We start from the raw sequence: 22,546 nt of genomic DNA on the forward strand, positions 1-22,546 counted from the left end.
AATTTGGGAGGCTATTTTCTCATGGGTGACTTTACCTGTAAGCTTTTGTATGACAATTCAATGATGGTATTGAGGATATGATGCTATTATGAAGGATCATTCTCCCTGAAGCTCCTCTCTGCATCCCCACATAAAAACCCTTTTCCCGCTTGGGGCTGTAGGAAATGAGTAATGCTTAACCAATTTGTGTGATCAATTCACTTAAGCAGCTATTGTGAAATGTTAATCACAACTTTAATTTGTACTGTATTAGCATTTTGATTAACTTGTAGGCTTGCTAGCACACTTGAAGTGCTGTTACTCATAGTTTCAGCTCGGAAATGACTTTTTTATTAATTAAGTTTGTTAGACAGCAGCTGAGTTTCCTGAATGCTAACCTTCTGGGGGTACAAGTTCAGGAGAAAGTTACTATGAACAACTGTTGCTATTGGAAAAGATTCTTATAAATGTACTTACAGCATTTTAATTATTGACAAAATATTGTATCATTACTTGCAACTGACCTGAACCTTTAAAGGAGTGTGCCTTTCTGTCAAGAAAGCTTTTTTTAGGTCTTCCCAACACTGTAAAACTTTGGGGAGCTCTTGAGGTAAATAATGCATTTGCTAGCAGATGTCTGACAACTAATGTTTTAACAAGCTGCCTAGGATAAACTTCCATGGTTATGTTATTGTTTTGTAATGAACTTTTAATTTGAGAATAGTTTTAGATTTCCAGGAAAGTGGCAAAAATATAGAGTTCCTGTGTACCTTGAACCTGCTTTTCCTCTAGTGTTAGTAGCTTATATACATTAATAATCTATTTTTGCTATCAACAAAAGTGCATATTCATTCATAACCCTCTAATTTTTATTTCATATCTTTTCTGTACTCAAGAATTTTATTTAGAATATCACATTACTTAACTGTACTCTTCATGTCTCAGACTCCTCTTATCTTGGCTGTGACAGTTTCTCATACTTTTTTGTTTTTCCATTAATAACCACTTGATTTTTATAAATCAATGCAATTTTCTTCTCATTCTGGACCAACTAAATCTTTATTTTAAATCTGATAACAGTATATTATCTTCATATCATTTAACCTGAATAGAATTAGCAACATCACCAGCCATTTTGACATTCATCATGATATGATTTTCCTGTGCTGTTGCAATGCCTGTACAATCACTGGTGACAGCAAGATGACTCCAAGAGATACAGGGGGCAGGGGTCCCTGGAGGAGGAGGGAGGATCAAGAGAAGAGGAAAAGAGGGTACAAGTCTATAGAATGTGCCCACTATGTAGAAAAATCCTGGAACATTACTGTCCAGCTCCACTCATGCATCCTACAGCCAGAATCTTGACAACACTGAGGGTTAAACTGACAGATTTCTCAAATTGAACTTTAGATTTTAGGAGAAATTTTTAATAATAAATCTTAGAGCCAGATCTATTAATATACCTTTTTATGGTATCATTTTTCTTCTAATGATGTCATTTTTTTTCTTTTAATAGCCTAGGTCTGTGATTTAGTTATCTTACACAGAAGCTGACTTAATTTGATCACAGTACTCAATTTTCCGATTCTACCCTTGAATTATTTAACTTCAGAATTCAGGTGTGGCCAAAAGGTAAATGCCTAAAGATCAAATATTCAGATGTAGTTATAACCAATGGTAGATTAAAATTAATTTTTAAATTTTATGTGTTTAAAACTTATGTTAACATAAGTTTTAAATTCACTCGCAGAGATAATAATAAACACATAATTTTATCTGCAGTTTATAATTTCAGCTATGTAAACAAAAGAGAGTCAGATGTAAGCCATCTCAAATCCTTTTGAAACAAGACAGGGTGCAAGTCAGCAGAAGTAATGGGTTATTGGGCAATGAGCATAGATCTGAGAGCAATCCTTAACTCCATCCCATTTTTTTTTTAACCAGAGGGATGACATAGTGAGTTTCAGTTTCCCTGTCTGTGGAAAGCAGGTAATACTGATGCCTGCCTCATAGTTGGTATTGTTAAGGATTAAATGGTAGCCATTAGTGAAAGTGTTTTATACTATATATTACTGTACAAATATTTTCATTATATTATATATATATATATATGCTGTCTACACAGACTGGACTTTATATAATTCACCATTTGAATCTTTTCACAATAATTGCATGAGATTTATAATACTTGCTATAAAATATAAAGATATTGTCAAACTTAAAGCATTAGCTGTTTAAAGTATAATTGGCAATCTCAGAAGATAAGAAGAAAAATATCAGTAGATTTGAATAAATCTGATATGCAAAAATAGTTCTCGCACTATAAAACTGTGGTTGAATTTAAATGCTAAGACCAAGATTGATGAACTTAGGGAATTCTTGAAATGGATTCAAAATAAATGTTGAGGACATGAAATGTATCCAAGTCAAAAAGCACACCTTGACTTTAGGAGTCTCACACCCAAAACATATTTCCTTCTAGAGATTGTTCATTTTCTAAGTTCTCACTGTTTTAAGCTTTTTCTTCTGGTTTATTTTTTGCCATTGCTGTTTTGTTTTGCTTTACTCTTGTATATAACCAAGTACTTCAGAAGCTCATGCACTTCCCATACGGGGGAGGAGTTCTAGCAAGAGTATACTGTCCTTTTTTTATATTTTTGCCTCCTTCTTTCACCTTATCCTTCTTTCTCTCCTCCCTTCTCTTGTTCTCTTGCTGAAATAGAGGCAGATACACACACCATCTTCATTTCACCTTTCTCTCTAAAACTCTTGAGTTGGCTGATTCTTTTACTCCCAACAGTAAGAGTAGATCTCCCTGGGTCTCTCCAACCACTTCCTTCTCAGATTCCTGCTTCTTCCATCTATGTTGTTTTTAATTTTCATTGTACATAAGATTTGTTTTCAAGTGTCTCCCAATCTCTAGATCTCTTTCCCCACCTTCCTTAAGCACCAGTTAATAGCCTTCAGCTCTCCATCTTAGGTTCCATCACAGTAGCTTAAACAAATAATCTTATGTATATCATAATGATATACATCCCAAACTCCTTTACTCTTATTGCTGTTATATCCAAACCACTTCAACCCCAACCTTTGTGATATCATCTTCCAAGTCACCTCTTTAGCTACAGCATTTTTGTCAATCAACTTGACTAAACATTTCTGATACTATGACCTGGGATCTCTTCTCTCTTTCCTGATCCCTCAGTTTATTCCTCAGTCCCATTATAACCTCACTTGCCACCTAAATAACATCAGTCCCAGAGTTAGCCATTTTAACAATAATGCCAGGATTCCCTAAAAGATCTTATCTCCTTGGGTAACACCTGAATTCTCTGCTTTCACACCCAAATTATTCATTATTGCTGTAAACAACCACAGGACACTGCTAATTTTTGCTACTACAGAGTCATTGAAACTCACAGCAGCTCTAATTTTGTTTTGTTGTTTTCCACATCTTTCATCCTACCAATAATTATTCCCAACATTTTTCTTTCTCACAGCATAAGATATCACCTCCAATTTACAGAGATTACTGAAAGCCTCTGGCATCAGTATCATCAGTTTCTGGACCTCAGAAACCCTCATCTTCTGAACTCAGGAGGGTTTTTTTCCTCTATACAGCTTATTTTGTATTTAGTATAATCTACCCCCAACCTTACAAATTTTACAGCCCACCTAAAATGATAAAAAGCAAACTTCATAAAAACAAATAATTACATAGTATGAGTGTATTGGTATTTAATCACTGAAAGAGTAAAGCTTGGACAGAAGACAAACCTTAAAAAGTATGTAATCAAATTATATTTTTCAGATGAGGAAAATAAATACCAGGAGTTAAGGGATTTGCCCAAGGTTTTATAGTAAAATTAGAGGCACGGAACTCGAAACTGTCATTCTGAGTCTCTTTGAAGTGTACCACACACCACCTTCAAATCAGTGTCAGATATTCATGAATCGTACTATTGTTTACACTTTATCCAAAATTTAAAAAGTTGGCTTTCCATTTTCTTCAATTCCATATCTGCAGATTCAATCAGTGGTACATTAAAAATGTAAAGGGAAGAAATTGTATCTGTATTGAATATGTACAGCATATTTTTTTCATCATATTTCCTAAACAATTCAGTATAACATCTAATTGCATAATGTTTACATTTTATTTGGTATTGTAAGTAATCTAGAGTGAATTTAAAGCATACAGGAAGATACATACAAATTCTCCACTTTAAGTAAGAGATTGACCATCTATGAATTTTGGTATCTGCCAGGGTCCTACAACCAATCCCTCATATATACCAAGGGATGACTGACTATATTTATTTTAAATACAGTGTGTTGTCAGGAAAACTTCTCAAAGTTTCATTGTTACAGCTATACCCATTTCTCATAAAATCTGTAATTCTAGTTTATAACCCCATTTAAATTCTACACACCTTCCATATTACCCACAATGTTGTTAAAGTAAATCATTTGGATTGAATTTGAATCCCACTTACCAGAATTATGCAGGCTTAGACATGTTTCTTTACCTCTTTTAGCCACAATTTTTCCATCTGTGAAATAGGCTTAAATTCAGTATCTTACATAAAACATTTTACAGAATTTTTGGCAAATAGTAGACACTTAACAAATGTCTGTTCTTGGCCTTGAGAATCCTTAGATATCCTCCTCCATTATTCTTTTCTGTCTTTCCAGATCTCCTGGTAACCTCAATTCTACTCTCTCTACTTCTGCCACAGACAGGGTGGCTCATATACCTCTTTGACAGGATTTCAGAGTCCAGAGCTCCAGTCTGTACTTTCTCCACAGCTCATTTTCACCTGAACTTCTTACCTGGCTTCATAGTAGCACCCCAGTTAAAATGTGTTCAAGATCAAACTCATCGCCTCCTTTTCAACCCACCCCTCATCAGCAAATGACAATAGCCCCACTGTTTCTAGTAATAAGGATAAGGGTTTTCTTTGGTTACATTGTAATTTTATAAATGCATAGTATACTAGAAATTACATTTCCACTCTGCCATGACTGGATATGAGAAATTGTTTTGAATCAGCAATCAATTGAAATTGGTGCCAATGTGGTAGAAGGTCTTATGCAGTGAGCCCCCATGTATTTTCCCCCTGTACTCAGAATTATTCTTTGTCTGATAGATAGTGTGCCAAGGAGAAAGTGGATAAGAGGTGAAAGGGGATTCAGTATCTACCTAATATTAATGTAAAGTTGCTAAAAAATGTCTAGGGTTCTTTCTCAATGTACTGAAGAAGCCTTTTATTGTTAAGCCTTGCATCTCTGTAAAGGACTTCAAGGTAACATGGAAACTAAGCCATATTCTCCACTGTAGCCAAAGCCAGACTCTGGAGAGGAGCATATTAGACCTTATCTGCCAGACAGACTACTATAAACATAAGGAGATAGAAACAGTCCTTCTAGGCTCAGTCATATAAAGGTACATACTACCAGGATCCCCCAGCTTGTTTACCTAGACCACCTCCATTTTTACCCCCTATTAGTTAACATACTTCTGAAGAGTAAAATGAATTTGCCCACTGAATTGAGAAGGCCCACACCTTCCAGTTTGACCTAAGTTGCAGGATCGGATTTTGACCTTCTCTCCAGGCTTTTCTGTAACTGCACACCTCTTTTGATGGACCTGTACTTTCCATCCCATGCATCTCCTTTGCCCTTCTACTACTGCCCAGTGTAGAAATCAACAACAAAAAGATCAAAGAAAATTCCTGTTAGAAAGAATGGGTTGATTTAGGATGTCTTCATCTTATCATAGAGGAACTTTAAAATAGGCATTTGTCCATTAGTTTCCACTCTGTAGCATAGCATATTAGGTACTAATATAGTAAGTAGAACATTTCATTTTACCCTCATAGAACACCTAAAAGGAAATATGATACCTTTTTTTTGGGGGGGGGGATTGTTGTTGGAGAACTCAGGTTTATGATTCCGGCATACCCAGATGAGCTAATGCTCTGAAATTCTGGACCCCAAACTGAGGTTACGTGGAACTTTTGTAGGAAATTTGATATTATTTCTTTTAACCATTACAACATTGGTGAGTTTGAATTACTGAACTGTGTGACCAAGGATCATGCACAGGAATTCTTCAATAAGTAGTACACAGATGCAGAATGAATGCAGTGAAATACCTCCAAGCGACATCACAAGTGACCTTCACCACAGGCAGCAGTTTCTCAAAAACTGTAAGCTTACATTTCTAAGAGGTATATTAAAAGAAAAAAAAAACTAGCACTTAAACTACACTCTTACAAGGACCAGTAATTAAGTAACACTCTTACAAAGACCAAAACTGTAAAGTAATGTAATGTAAACCAATGTTTCTTCTTCATTTCCCCCTCTGATGCCTGTCTGTATCATATAAGGCATCAACCTTTATAAAGCTGGATATTTAAGGTCTTCCTGTTCAGAAGTCAGGACCATCTTTAGTTTTGTTGCTTTTAGGCATGACGTAACAAACTGGACCAGGCAGTTTAACATGTAAGGAGTGAATCGGGCCTACGAGTGTCATAGCAAGGGGTCTTGCCAGGGGCAAGAGCCAGGCTTCCCGGCCAGGTTCACCTCTTGAATTTTTCAAGTTTCCATTGTCATGGCAACTCCAGATCACCTTCACCCCTGCTGACCCGTTCCAATTGGATTACAGATTTTATGGTTAGAAGGAACCTCATTTTTTTTTTATCTCCCAAAGTTTCAGGATCTGTTCTTCGGCAGTTAACAGATAGTTTGCTAAAGAATGTGACATTCTGTCCACTTAGGCCAGGCAGGGCTGCAAGTATCTTGCTTCTTGGAACAGAAAGCATGTGGAGGTGAAATATGATACCCTTCTATTAGTGAGAAGCTTAGGTTCAGTAGGGTAAAGTGATCTTCCTGAGTTATAAATGGGACAGAATTAGGATACAAATCTGTGTGTGTGTGACATCAAAACTTGTGTTTTATCTTCTGTTTTATACAGTAAATTAGGCAGAATTTCTTATAATTCTTATGATTTTTTAACCTATATTCTTTTGTTAGTTTGTTACTGAGGATTGAACCCAGGGGTGCTTAACCACTGAGCCATATCCCCAGCCCTTTTTATTTTTTAAGACAGGGTCTTGCCAAGATGCTTAGGACCTTAATTACATTACTGAGGCTGGCATTGAACTTAAAATCCTCCTGCCCCAACCTCCTGAGCCACTGGGATTATAAGCATGTACCATGGGCTTTCCAGTGTTCTTTAGTAGAACAGGTATTTTTTTAGTGTTCTTTGCTAGGGCTGGAGTTATAGAAAATAATTCCAGATTCTTGCTGTCAAAGAACCTATAGTTCAAAGGACAAATGTGTAAACAAAAAGTCATGCTATAATAATGATGGCATTCCTCAAAAGCAGCAAAGGCATAGAGAAAGAACTAAATCCATCTGAAAGAATCAGTGAAGGGTTGGGGATGTGGCTCAAGCGGTAGTGCGCTCGCCTGGCATGCATGCAGCCCGGGTTTGATCCTCAGCACCACATACAAACAAAAATGTTGTGTCCGCCGAAAACTAAAAATAAATAAATAAATATTAAAAATTCTCTCTCTCTCTAAAAAAAAAAAAAAGAATCAGTGATGTTTCATAATATCAGTAGTGTTTAAGCTAGACCCAGAGAATGAATAGGAATTTCTCAGGTGAACAAAAGGAATGATATTTGTTTTACAAAATAAATAAATAAAAGCAAGGGTAAATGTGAAAAAAATACCAGTAATTTTCTAGTGCTCTATGCAAGGGGATGGCCAGAGAGAAAAGTAAGGACCAGATAAATCAAGGACCAAATAGATAGTGGGGTGTTGACCATCTGTAATGCAGAGAGACATGTTAGTTTTGTTCTCCTGACCAAATGATGGCATTGAAGAAATTTAAGCAGGGGAATGACATGACCAGTTTTACCCCTTTAAAAATTCAATTTGAAAAAATATAAACTACAAATTAAAGGAAAATTATGAGATTGATAATAAAGGAAATTTATATAACGTTCCAGCAGAGACAAGGAGCGTCAGTATCAAGTAGTGGGGAGCAGACAACAGGAGCACCAGGGCGGGGTGAGCAGAGAGAAAAGGGGAATAGCATTTGGTTCACCACACAAACCTCAAAACCTTTTATCATCCTGGATTCTTGATCTACCCACCTGCCTTTTCTGTAAACTAATAAAAGATAATAGTTTTTCAATTCGTGATATGGCCTTTCATTTACTTCACATGATAAGCACTTATTTTACTTTTTTTTCTAAATTTTCACATCTGGATCATAAAATGAAAAATTCTAGGGAAGTCTCATAAATTTTATGCAATCTTTCAACTTTATCGTCAAAACTTCAAAGTTAAAAACATATGGTTCATTCATTCAGCTCTCCTAGTATGTGAATTTTTAGTCTGGAATTTATTTCCAGTCAAATTGTAATGTAAAATCACACGTAAAATTGCCATACTTACTCCGCATTACAAGTTATGATATTGAATTAGGTATAATTATTCATTTTTCCTTTTCCTTTTCCCTTAGCAAGTCTCAAGAGTTACAACTAGTGAACTACTTTTTTCTGTATGTAGCATATATTCATCATAAGCTGCTTGTTTCCTATACTTCACAGAAAAAGTGCATTTTTCTTCTTTGTAAAAAAAAATATAAATTTATCTTCTCTGGATTCATAAATATGTACATTCATATGTGTACACACAGTCATACATGCACATAAAGACACATATATTTATTACACCAACATTCAGGCTTTATGATGTATAACTAGCAGGTTAGCAGGTACTAAAAATCATTTTGACCATCCTTTAACACTAATTAGGGTATGCAAAAACTTTATTCTATTTCCCTGTAATGTATATAAAGAGATCATAGGTTAGTTTAAACAAATTTATTAAAATAGTTTACTTTTTGTAAATTAGAAAACACAGAATTGGAAATTTGCAACTTAGAAGAAGAATGTGTCTCTATCAAAATTCTTAGAAGTACAGGAAATTGATTTTACTAGAATAGCTTAAAATTATTTCAAAATTAATAGATTTTTGTTCAATATTTTTTAAATATTTTGCTGTCAGTGAGATATTTACCATTAAAGTATCATTGTAATGCTTTGCTAGGTACATCCAAAAATAAGAATGGAGTCTTAAAACTGTACGAAATAACTGCCTAAGATCATAATATTAACTTATGTGTCTTTAAGACAGCATTCTCCAGAATCTAATTTAATTGAAATGGCTTTGCCTGTGTAAACTTCTAAGATTTCACTGTTTAAACTAATAAGATTTCACTGTTTAGTTTTGCTTTAAGCAAATGCAGCGTTTTGTTTGTTCATAAAACATTGGATTAAATGTATAGACTGATATGAATAGCTCTCCATCATTCCACATGTACCACTGGCAATTGCCCCTTTGTGTATTATTGTCATTGTGGATGTGGTGTATTATTCTCATTGAGAACAAGATTCTATTCTTAACTTGCTCTTTGGGGAAAATGAGTGTTTCACAAGAAAACCTTCTCTCTCCTTAGCATCATAAATAGTTTTCAAATTTAAAAGACTCTGTGAAGGGCCTGGGGTTGTAGCTTAGTGGTGGAGCACTTACCTAGCATGCATAAAGCACTGGGTTCAATTCTCAGCACTGTGTATAAATAAATAAATAAAATAAAGGTTTATCAACAACTAAAAAGAATTGTTTTAAAAAAGAAGGAATACAACTACTAGTATTCTTGATATAGTGAATTATTAAGTATTTGTTTTCAAAGTACAATGAGTTTTTACTCTTAAAATTAGCTTAGGGTTTGACTTTTTGTAGGATGTTACAGGAAATTCATTTTGCTCTCCCCATCCAACTGTAGTTTATTCTGTTTTTATTTGGATGAATAGTAATTTAGTGATAAAATGATTGATTTTTTGTTTTTGTTTGTTTTGTTAAAGCTAATGTAAGATTTCCAATGGGAGAGGGTGAATGTCTTGATGTTCTTGTAACATGTGCTCTTTGCCTATTCAGGCAATGCTGGATGTGGCTGCAAAGCAAGGTTGGCTGGTGACTGCCCTGAATACCAGCAACCTCGTTCAGATGTTGATCCAGGGCCGGTGGTTAAAAGATTCTTCTCTTTTTACACTACCAAACATAGAACAGCACCATCTTCACCTTTTCCGGTAATTGTCTTAATTTGCAATGTAATTTTTTAAAGTTTTTTAATGGATTTTTTTGGGAAGGAGTGGGTATTTTTGGGAATCAGACCAAGGGCTTCATGCATGCTAGGCTGTACCATTGAGCTACACCCCCAGATTCCCCAAAATTTCCTAATTAAAATACATAAAGACACTGGAATTTCATGTGGTGCCTACAATATTGATTCTTTGGCTTAAAAATGCCCCTTTCCCAGAAGGAGACCTGCCCTCAGTACCAAGATGAACCACAATTCATTTTAACCTTCTCCTACCTAAATTGTGTGTTCTCCCTTTGCAATATTAAATATGTTTCTATTTTAACTGCATTTATTCCTTTACATTATCAGCTTTATTTAAGAAAACATTATTAAGGTGCTTTGTGATCTAAAACCAAGATATATAGGCAGCTTCTGTTATGTAGAAGAGACTGAGGGATCTGAAATCCATTGTCCAAAGTAAACCATGGGGAGCTGGGGTTATGGCTTAGTGGTAGGGCTCGCCTAGCACATGCAAGGCGCAGGGTTCAAGCCTCAGAACCACAGAAAAATAAATAAATAAAATAAAGATATGTGTCCTATGACATCTAAATGAAAATGTTTTTAAAAAATAGTAAATTATGGATCTGAAATGTCCAAAACTAGATAGTCAGGTGTAGTGGGAGTTCAAGATATAATCTGTACTGAGTTTATAATAGTATCGAATAATTCAACCCTTAGGTCTCACATACATGGCTGCAAATGTTTCAACAAGGAAAAGAACAGTACAGTATACAAGCTAGATTGACAGTGTTTAAATGAAAATATCCTTTCACACCAATGTTTCACAGCAGTTGAGATACCTTGCAGACAGAATGTTATTTCACAGTAATGGAGATAACCAAAATAGTCTGGCTTGCCATCATTCACCCTCTACCTCTTGTCAGCTGCATGAGGATCACAGTTACTTAAACCATCCAAGTACAGATGCCAACAAGAACCTCAGGAACACCTGGGGTCCCCTAAGAAAAATCCCTAATTTGAATCAAGTGTTCTGGGTGACAGGGTGACAGGTATGCTTGAGTCCCTACCATAGGATGTCCCTGGAAACTAACAGACACATTCACAGAGTGAGCCATAGCAGCAACAGGTGGCAGGGAGAGAAGGTAGATATATCTACAACTTGTCAGAAACTCTTCTGGTAAGGTTCTGAAGGTTATGTGAGTTGGATTTCAGCAGTATAGAAAGCACATTAAACGCACAACCTCACACAGCATCATCTATCAGGGAATCTGCTGGAGGGTGTAGGAGATTTTTTCCAATTTTCTTATCACCCTTAAAAATTCAATATTAATGTAATTTTGACTATATTTTCTTCTTACTATAACTTTTAGGTGGCTTGTGTTCCTGTGATCTGGCACAACTTAAAATTATCTCAAAGATCTCCAAAGTGTACTTTAAATTCTGTGCTCCCCAAACTTAAAATTTAAAATTTTATTCAAGTAATTATAGTTGACACTTGCACACATTCACCAAAATCATGTCAAGGTTTCACATCAGCACTTTTATCTCCATGGAAACATTGTTTCACATCGGTGCTTCCTATAGAAAGACATCCACTGCATATGAACTCTTTTATGTATTTACTGAACCTGATACATTATTTGCAGTTTACAGATTTCATACAATGATAGTGATACTGCCTTAGGTTGATATAAAGAATGTTAGGCAATATTTAAAAGTTAATATAATGGCCTATAAAGAGTTATATCTTAATTTTTAACAATTGTTAATATCATACACACCAATGTTATCAGAAAATCTAACTTGTGCTTTGAAAGAGTTATTATGTTGGTGTTGATATAAGTTCTAAGGAAATGGAAACCAGTTATAAAGTGCTCACGTGCTAGGTGCCAAACTTCCATTGAGTGCCTCCCTGAACTGATTCATGCCTGTGTAGGGAAAGACCATATATTCAGCTCCATGGTCGAGAAGGAGCTACAGGCCACCAAAACAAAGCAGGTAAGGCCGCCTTACTCTGTGAAGTTGTACCAAGAGTTTTCTAATGTAGGGCGTGGGTTTTGAAGTCAGTCCCACCTGTGTTTAAATTCTGTCTTTGCCATTTACTAACCATGGAAACATTATATATATCTTATGACATTCTTATGAAAGTTAAGCAAAATAGTATTATGTAAAATGCTTTATATAGTTCTTGACATAGAATAATAATTGACGAAATGATAGTAATAGTGATTAATAACATTATTGGCATTATGAGAACTTGTTCAGTATAAGGCTTTCAAGCTTGCTTTGGAAGGCTCCATTTAGCCTTTCCATCACCAGATTGCATTACCCAGGAGCCTACTCCATCTCTTCTAGGGAGTTTTGCCCTTTTTATGCTAGGGTATATTTTCATCTAATTTCTTCAATTACTTGTTTATGTTCCACTCTTATTTTAATTACATTATTGTTCCTAGATTCAAAGAGATTCTTTCAAATAAACCCATTATTTGTTCACTATGTAACTTATGAGGAAAGTTAAATCTAAACAATCTTTGGAAGGCCAAAAACCAAATGAACAATGCCAGATACTTGGCTTTCTAGCCTTTTAAGTCTTAAGCAGTTTTACCCTAAATGTGTCAAAAGTGAATGTTCAGGATTTATAACATGATTATATTGATTTGTATGTACACATATTAAAGAAACTTTTAAAGCATGTCTCTTTTTCTTTCCAAGTAAAACTTTTTTTTGAACAAGACTTGTTATAATTAGTTCAGGGAGAATTCACAGGTAAACTTACTTAATTTATTTGCATAAATTTCCATTCTGTTATCTTTAAAACCAAATGCAAATTGGCTCTGTCTGATATGATGATGGTTATTTTGGCTCAAAAGTGCATCAATTTTGCAGAGCAATCTGGTGTCGGCTTTGCAGTGAGGCGATCCCAGGTAACATACAAATCCTGAATTATTCCAGAAATTAGTATGTTTAAAGCATCAATTTAAGTGCTAATTGCAGTAGTAATGAGAAAAAGCAGTACAACTATGAGATTTGCATCTCCTACCCCATCAGTATGCCTGGAATGGTTGCTGACTGGCAGAGGATTTGACTGCTAATTAAATAATTGTATGCATGTAAGTGCTCTTGCCTGATTCAATAGATGAAGATTAATCCTCAGATAGATTTGTTTGGCTGGTATTGAAATATCTTAGCAGTTTCTTTTAAAAAGCTCATGTTTTATATACATAAATATACCTATATACCAAATAAATATATCTGTATACATTATAATTTAAAACATAATAATAAGTCCTACAAAAAGATGTCATATGTAAATATAAGCCAGTTAGACATTTGGAAGCTTTGTAAAGAAAAATCTCAGTGAGTTGCTAATATCAGAAAACATCATATTGGTGACTAATTTAATGGTATGAGTACAAAAACATGAAGTCCTGCTTTGTGTGGTAAATATTACTTTCCTTGTTTCACAAAATTAAATGTTTTGCAGAAATTAAATATTTAAGTGTTCCCTCGACCACTTTTCTGTGTCGGCCAATATTAGAATATTAATTAGTGCAGCTTCTGAACTCAGTGACTTTTGGTTTGAGTAGGAGATAGACCATCATTTGTACTTGAAGTTCATTTTATAGCTTGACAATTTCAATTTCAGAAGTCTAGTTGTAGGCATAATTTCAAATTCACAAGACAAGTTACAGGATTGGAGTTGAATTGAAATTTTGCATTGGATCTAAAGTCTTAGCAAACAGAAAATTAAAGCTTATAAGGAAATCTATACCATATATAAAAGAACTAAAAGGAAAACTAAAATTAAACTCGTTGTGTAACTTTAAAAATGACCTTAGAATATAACAATTGATAAAACAGCTATTAAGAAGTTGTCTTGGGCTGAGGTTGTGGCTCAGCGGTAGAGCATTCGCCTAGCTTGTGTGAGGCCCTGGGTTCGATCCTCAGCACCCCATAAAAATAAATAAAGATATTGAGTCCAACTACAATTAAAAAATAAATAAATGTCAAAAAAGAAGTTGTCTTGACCTATACTTACATTACCACATAATTGTAAATGTTAAAAAAAGGTTACAGTTACCTAGTCCTAAAGTTTATTGTGTTATATACTTTCCGTGGATATAAGATTCACTCTTTCATTTGTTCATTCAGCATTGTTAAGCATGTACTATTGGAATACTGATTACTCACAAATATCTTTTAATTTAAAAGGCAAGAATAAAGTTGGTAAAATATTTCTACTCTTTTAATATGTGTGATTTTAACTGGTAATTTCAGCATGATAATGCCAAAAAAAACCTATTTGTTTCTACAAGGAACCCTAGTCTTACAGGATTCCCTGTGTTATATGACAAGTGTCAGTGGATTATACTGACATCAACAATTGCATCACAGATTTATTTTCAGATTTCCTTTATATCGCTAAGTAATGTTTTCTACCTTAAAAGTCACATAAATGTTAAAATAGATGCTTCTCTTTTAAAAAAATACATTAAAAACTTTTAGTTCCTCTTTTGCTTTTTAGTATAGTCAATAACCACTCAATATGAAGAGGCATTTATAAGTTAAAAGTTTAGATAATAACTTTTTGGTTTATAAAAAAAAAACTTAAAGAAGATTTTAAAAAACACTGTTCTACATATATTCACCTATGTACAAGTACAAGAAAAACTAGGGAAACCTGAATAATCAGTGGATTGTGTCAATGTCAGTATCCTGGTATTGAAAAATGCCACCATTGCATGATACTGGGTAAATGACACAAAAGATGTCCATTATTTCTTTCAATTGCATTTAATTCAGAATTAATCTCAAAATTAAAAGTTTGATTTTTTCTAAAATTACACTATTTCTTAGTTGATTACTCCATGTGACAGTTTTTTGTTGTTTTTCCTTTTTTCTTTTTAGGCATGGAATTTTTTATCTCATTTGCCAATGATAGATGTTGGCATAAGTGTTAAAGGCTCATGGAATGACTTAGCTGAAGGACACAATGAACTCTCTGTCTCAACTCTGACTGCAGACAAACGAGATGACAACAAATGGATCAGATTGCACGCTGATCAGGAGTATGTGCTCCAAGTCAGCTTGCAGAGAGTCCACTTTGGGTTCCACAAGGTATAGTATTTGGTCTCCATTCTCAAATATTTGGCACCAACAACCAGCATATGCCACCACACATATCTTTTCTATTACTAATGTGTCCGAGTCATTCATGAATCCTGCTTTCTCAACTGGCCTTAACCAGCAAGAGTCAGTCTTTGACAGTAGTCAGTCAGTTCTCATGTGCCATTTTTCAACCCCAGAATATCCACCTTACATAATCATATATTGCCTGGATTACTATTCTCAAAGTGTAGTTTACACACTCAGTCTAGCAGAATTTCCTGGAATGCCTTTATAGTATAGATTCTTGGCCCCACTACTGAATGACTGAATCAGAATCTCAGGGTCTGAGTGAATCGCAAAACTGAAGCTCTTTTGGGTGCGCCACTTGATCTTTTTTTTTTTTTTTCTTGTACCTAGGATTGAATCCAGTGGCCTCACACATACTAGGTAATGCTCTACCGTGCCCAGTCCCCCCATGTACACATGATTGTTAAGGACATTAAAGTTTGAAAAGTACCGCACTAGAGGCACTTTGGTATAGGAACCACATCAGGCCAGATGCAGATGAAATTGAAGCTTTCCTTCTTAGCTCTATTGAATTTGAATAAGATGCTAAGCTTTTCTGAGACTCAGTTGCCACATCTAGCTGCTTACTTCATTATAATGCATATGATAGAGCTTTGTCAATTTCATACAGACCAAAAAATGTACAGTAGTTTTATTTTAAATTACTATGCTCTTTTCTGTATCCTCTGACACCAAAATTATTTATTTAGCCCTCTAAGAATATTAGTACACATAGTGTGAGCTGATTGGTTTTTAGTACCATAGTAATTGAAATAAGAAAGAATTTGTCCATTTTTTTCTTTTTATCCTAGTGGATTCAGGGTTTTTAATATCTAGAGTAACCCTCTGGGATGAGTAAGCCCCTCTGTTTTCATAGAATAATCATGTGTATTGTTACAATGTCCTTTCAGTACAGGTCTCACTTCATTTCATTTCTAATACTAAATATCAGCCAATACGAACATGAACTGATAGGCCTCTAGCATTTAAGAGCTTCAATATGAGCATTTCTAGATGACTTACTAAATTCCAGCTTCCAAAAAATAATAATCATAAACTAATCATAGAAATAGTTATAAAAATCATAATGATAAAGATAAAATCATGGAGCAAAGGTAGATTTCTTTTTTTTAACCTTCAAAATCTACTTTAAAATTAGATTTAATCATGTTCAAAAAAATTGTAGATTTTATTCCTAACTTCTATGTAACTATATTACTCTCTGGCTATGTTTTAAAATGCTATAACTGAAGCATCTCCCCTTGGAATACAGAGTGAAATCTCAATAGGAACATGTCATTATTAATATGTTTAATGCCATAAAGTCATTGTCTTAAAGACACATTACAATAACCTTGTTTTTGTAAAAGTTGGTCCAAGATAAAGACTCCAGATTCTGTCATTACATTAGTACTGGTCTTTTGTTTTTAATTTAAAAAATATATTTTTAGGTATAGTTGGACACACAATCCAACTTCAAAATATATTATAAAACTATAGTGACCCAAACTATCTGTGGTGCTAGCACAAATATAGACAAAGACTAATAAAACAGGATTTTTCAAACCCAGAAATAAATTCATGCACTTAAAATCAAATTGTTGGCAAAGACACCAAGATCATGCTTTTGGGCAATTACCCTCTTCAGTAAATGCTGTTGAGAAATCTAGTTGTCCACACATAGATGTATGAGATTAGATTCCTCTCTCACACCACATTCAAAAATTAACTTGAGATGGATTAAAGGCTTACATATGTAAGATCTGATACTATAAAACTAAAAAGACCATTTTCAGCAAAAGATTATAAATAAGAATGAAGAAAAAACCCAAAGAATGGGAGAAAATATTTGCAAATTCTTCACCCAACAAGATCTTAATATCAGAATATATAAGGAACTCAAAGAAAAAAAAAGAGAGAGAACTAAATTGAAAAGAACACAAATAAATGGAAATACATTTTATCTTCATGGATTGGAAAAATTAATATTGTTAAAATGTCCATATAACCCAAAGTGATCTACATGTTTAATCATTTAATGCTGATGATTAGAACTGGGAGGGCAGGATGAAAGAGGATTCCAGTTAAAACAGTATTAGCAAGACTCTGAAATAGCCCAACCTAGAGTGTCTAGCTGGTCTGCATTTTCTTTTTCTTTTTTTTTTTTTTTCACTGAAGCAAAAGTAGAAAATTTATGGAAAATCAAACAGAAAAATAACCTCAAACAAGTAACAAAGCAAAGACTAAAAGGAAATAAGAGGGAAAATACCTAAATTAAGACAAAGCTCCAAACTACTTCAAAATGATGAAATTATATTGGATATGGTATCTAAAAGATGGAAGTGGGGGATGGGATCTGATGTGGGTGTGGCTGTCAACAGAGGACTGTGGGAAAATCTTTGGGGAAAGCAGAGGTCCCTCATTCCTGGAGATGCAGGCTGCTGCTGCACTGGGCTGCGGACGAAGATCCCTGTAAATTAGGAAAGAGTGATAAAATTGGCTATGGGCGGGGTCAGCATTAAGGGAAGGAAATGCACCCAGGAACACCCATTCCACTCCTGGACTGGAGACTCAGACACTTCCAGGTGATTCAAATGACAGGTGGGGACACAATTAGATGGAATAGTAACCGGAGGGAGGACCTGAGGGACCTGTGGAAGGTGGCAGGTGCAGAACTCCCATCCATTCAGAAATATGCTGGACATGATTTGTCTGGGTCTTCAAGGTCACCTTCCTCAGGCTCTGCAGTGGAGAGTCTATTCAAGGTGGCTTCTAGTTCCTCATCCTCTCCCCTGAGGGGCCAGGCACTCTCCTGGGCCTGAATGGAGAAGCTTCTGGTTCTTCTTGGGCTGAGGTAGTGGACATCTTTGCAGGATGGGCATGGACAACAGAAGCTAGACCAGGATGGGCCTGCCCAGGTGGAGTGTGCCCAGGATGAGCGCGAGGCCTCCCGAGGCATTGTGCAAATGGGTGACAGCCTCGTTCAGAGTTGGGTTATATCGTCTGTTGCACCGTAAACCAATTCTGCACCAGTTTCTCCTCTAGGCTGAGGCTGGAGGCCAGGGCCACCATGGTACCGTAGGATGGATAGGGGTCCTTCAGGAAGTGTGCCTCCAGCTCCTGCATCTGTTGCTTGCTGAGGGTCAAAATAGAACAATCCGAGGTCGATGGGCCCAGCATATTGGAAGGCTTTCCATCTCATCCATGGCAGCGGAGGCTCCATTCAGAGGAAAGGGAGGTCTGCATTTTCAAAGAGTCCAGCAAACAAAAACCGAAGTCTGTGAAGTAACCTTGAGTTAGTAAAGACTGCAAACCTCATGCACATGCCATGGAATTCTTGGAAAATTCACCAGTGCTCAGGGCTTGACACTGGAGAAACTTTCTTTAGAAAATCAATCTGATGTACATGTAGGAATGGTATGACTAAGAAAGTCAAGGAAAAAACATTCTGAAAATAATTTAATACAGAGTATTCCTTAGTAAGGAGTCCTGAGGGGCCAGAGAAGGTTTTGAAAAGAATATTTTGAGAGTAGAACAGAGAACCAGTAGAAAGAGGAGACACCCAAGAGCCTAACAGGGCAAGCATCCATGTCTGTTGTGGTTAATGGGTAACAAATAGGCAAGAGGTCAAGGAAGCATGAACTATGTCAAGGGTCTTTGAGTGTAGTTGTCATTAGTGATGGTTAAGTATTTCAGCAAAACAGGAAGGCAGAAACTTTGAGAGTAGGAGGTAAGGATCTGAGTGGGCAACTAGAAAGGATAGGTAATGAATAAGTAAATTATCTGGCTTCACTCCTAGATCCCATGCTATCACCTGTATTGAGGTGGGTGATGATAGGGCAGACACTAATTGGTAAGAATCAGCCTGTTTCCTTCCAATATTTTCCCTTGCCACATCCTTTAATGTAAATTAATGTATTTGTATGTGTACATATATCCCCATTATATATTTGTAATTTATTCCTATTACATTTTCTATTGCATGTAGGACCAACTAGAATACAAGATCTGAAACCCTCCTTTTCCTGTTCTTTCAAATTCCACAGATGGCTTTGGTGGGAAGAGGATACAGTGACATGAGATAGTTGGTCACCAAATATTACACACACAAGTAATACAACAAAGTCAAAATACAAAATCAGCCCTCCCCCTCAAATTTCAGCATGCCCTTGTAGTGAATCACTAATCAGCGTCCTTGGAAAACTGCAGTCGTTTCCCAAGAACATCTTCCACATCTGTCAGCAAACCCTTTCAGTTACACCCTTGAATTCGTCCAGACACCTCCACCCCTACCACCCCTTGCACGCTACCTCCTGATGGGCTTCCCAACAATCATGCCCCTTCACAAATCTTTTCTCTACACAGTCAGCCTTTTGAAACCTAAGTCTTAACAGGAGTCTGCTTTGCTCAAGAGATTCCAATGCCTTTCTCAGAAATAAAACTCAGATCCTTACAGTGCCTTCCAAGGCCCTGCCTGGTCTGCTGTCTCCTCCCTTCACCTCCTTCTGATTTATCTCCTTACTCTCCCTCCTGCTCAGTTCACATCAAACCATGGGTCACATTGCTGCTGGTTGAAAACCCTCTGCCCTTTCACTCCCTCAGTCGGAAAGCTTTTCCCTGCCTTGTTAGGCATGTCTGACCATCTTAGTTTAAGTGCTTTGCCCATCAGTCATACCCATTCTCCTGTCCTATTTGGTTTTTCTCCATCATTTCTATCACCACTATAAAAATATCCTTTGGTTTATTATTGAAGCAGGAGTCTCTCCTGACTAAGATTCAGGAAGGCAGAAATTTTTGTCACTTTTGTCTTTTACTGTAAAACCAGGACTGACAGCATGTCCTGGCTTGTGGTAGTGTTCTAGACCACTCTATATGGTCAAAGACCAAACAGACTCCATCTTCCCCTGAGACTCCCTGTCATGTAAAAACTGCTTCTCCCATGGGAAAGCCCCACTTCTGTACCCATCAATAGTTGCTTAGCAAAGCATATTTGGCAACACAAAATGGCAATTCTTATACAATGTAAAATTGTTCTCTCTTTGGTTATCATTTTTCTTGGACAATGTACCCTCTCCAAGACTGATTGTCTAAATGTGAGTAATCATTCAACTTGTACTCAACTAGGGACATTTTGACCCACTCCCCCTTCTACTTATGATTTTAGATCTCATGAAATTTGTTTTGAATCATAGCAACAGCTACTTATGATTAGTACGGTTTTGGACTACAAAAAATGTACCCAAATCCCAGGAGGGAGTTAAAAGGTATAGACTTGCAGCCTACCCCTTGGCCTGCCAGCTGGTGGATCTGAACCAATGGCTGATGAATAAGGTTTTTGTCTCCTGCTTTAACATCGACTTGGTGATTTAATGCAATCTCACCTTAACAATAGCTCAATAAATATTTCATGAATCACTAAATGTTCATGGGCACTCAGATGAATAATAAAATACCCACACACCTCCACTTTATTCTAGAAATCACAGCTATTCTTAGAGGCTCAACAAAAACTAAGTACTAACCAGATCTTCTTATATCTTCTGCCAAGGAAAAATTTACTTAATTGGTATTTTGATGATAACAATGATGGTGATTTAAGGCAAAGGAGAGTGAATTTTTTTTTATATAGCAATAGATCTTGGATATTACAAGTATTCTAAAATTTCAAATGAATAAGACCATTTTAGTTTGCCTCCTAATCATAAGCTTCATATATCTAAAGAATAAGGATTGGTAATAATTTGGGCCTTCTGCCTTTCAGAAATAATCCAAATTGAGTAGGCAAAAAATATGTCATAAATCACCTTCTTTTCAAAAAGAAAAATGAACTTGAATTAAGTTTTTAGCTTTCAAATGAGTGTTAACTGAATATAGAAATTGGTTTCAAAGACATGCATTCGATAAGCTTTTTTTCCTGCTTTCAAAACTAAAAATTTTAGGGACTGGGGTTGTAACTCAGTGGTAGAGCACTTGCTTCTCATGCAGGGGGCCCTGGGTTTGATCCTTAGCACAACATAAAAATAAACAAATAAAAATTAAGATACTGTGTCCATCTACAACTAAAATAAATAAATAAATAATTTTTAAAGATAAATTAAAAATAAAAGTTTTAAATCTAGACAACACAAGAAATAAATATTTTGAGCTTAAGAAGTTTTGTTATGTTATTTCTTTCCAGGTTCTCAAAAATTCTGAGAATGATAATTGATTTTTGGTTGTCCTGAAAGCCTATTTTTTTAGATTGCTACAGCCAATTCTGGAACTCACCAAAGCCAATGACCCATTTTTCAAAATGCCCTTAAAGGTGTCAAATGTTACTCCTTTGTGGGACGAATGAAACTTTGGAAATAACCAAATAATTTCTGAGAAGGAGAAGGCTGATAACACAGAGTAATGCTGACTGCCAAAAGTGAAACTACTTTTCTCATGACTTGTGAATTGACATGAAAGACAATCAAAAAAGAGAAGTCCTAAGAGTGTTCTTCATGACAACATGTCAGGATTGGCACATATTCTCCAAAAGTAGCAACCTAAAAGGACACAATTTCTTTGGATATGTAAGTTCTAGGTTTATAACTGCCTTGGGTCAAATTGTATATATGGGTTAATTAAAAAAAAAAAAAAAACTAAACAGAGTGAAGTGGCAAAAAAAAATGAGTCTCTAATAGTTTTATTATTACATGTCTTACATTTAAGCTTTTAAGCAATTTTGGGTTGATTTTTGTATTTGGTGAGCAATGAGGTCTAACTTCATTCTTCTGCAGTTTTCCCAGCACCATTTATTCAGGAGACAGTCCAGTTAAAATGGTGGAATAAGTTCTGGTGTTCTATAGCACAGTAGTGATATGGCTAGCAATATTAATCAAACATTTCAAAACAGCAATATTTATTGACTACTTCAAAATAACTAGAAGAAAAGTTTTTAATATTCTCACCACGAACAAACATATAAAGTGATGGATATGCTAAGTACCCTGATGCAATTTGTTGCATAATGGACACATGCATCAAGACCCTCATTGTACTCCATCAATATGTACAATCATTTTATGTCCATTAAAAACAAGATACATTTTTAAATAAATAAAATAAAATTATAGAAGATAAATTTTGGATTAAAATGAGAAAAAAATCAAACTTCACACTATGGTTAAAAAATAATGAATAGGCAAACTATCAATGGAAATCTTCATTAATCAAACATTATCTT

At 35.4% G+C, this 22,546-nt stretch overlaps 1 pseudogene; it reads left to right on the forward strand.

Moving 5' to 3' along the window:
* Positions 1 to 21,603, forward strand: part of LOC143390282 (activating signal cointegrator 1 complex subunit 3-like) — a 46,091-nt pseudogene extending 24,488 nt beyond the window's left edge.
* The last annotated feature ends 943 nt before the right edge of the window (positions 21,604 to 22,546 follow it).

The sequence above is a fragment of the Callospermophilus lateralis genome, unplaced genomic scaffold (assembly GCF_048772815.1).
Source record: "Callospermophilus lateralis isolate mCalLat2 unplaced genomic scaffold, mCalLat2.hap1 Scaffold_52, whole genome shotgun sequence".
NCBI lineage: Eukaryota > Metazoa > Chordata > Mammalia > Rodentia > Sciuridae > Callospermophilus > Callospermophilus lateralis.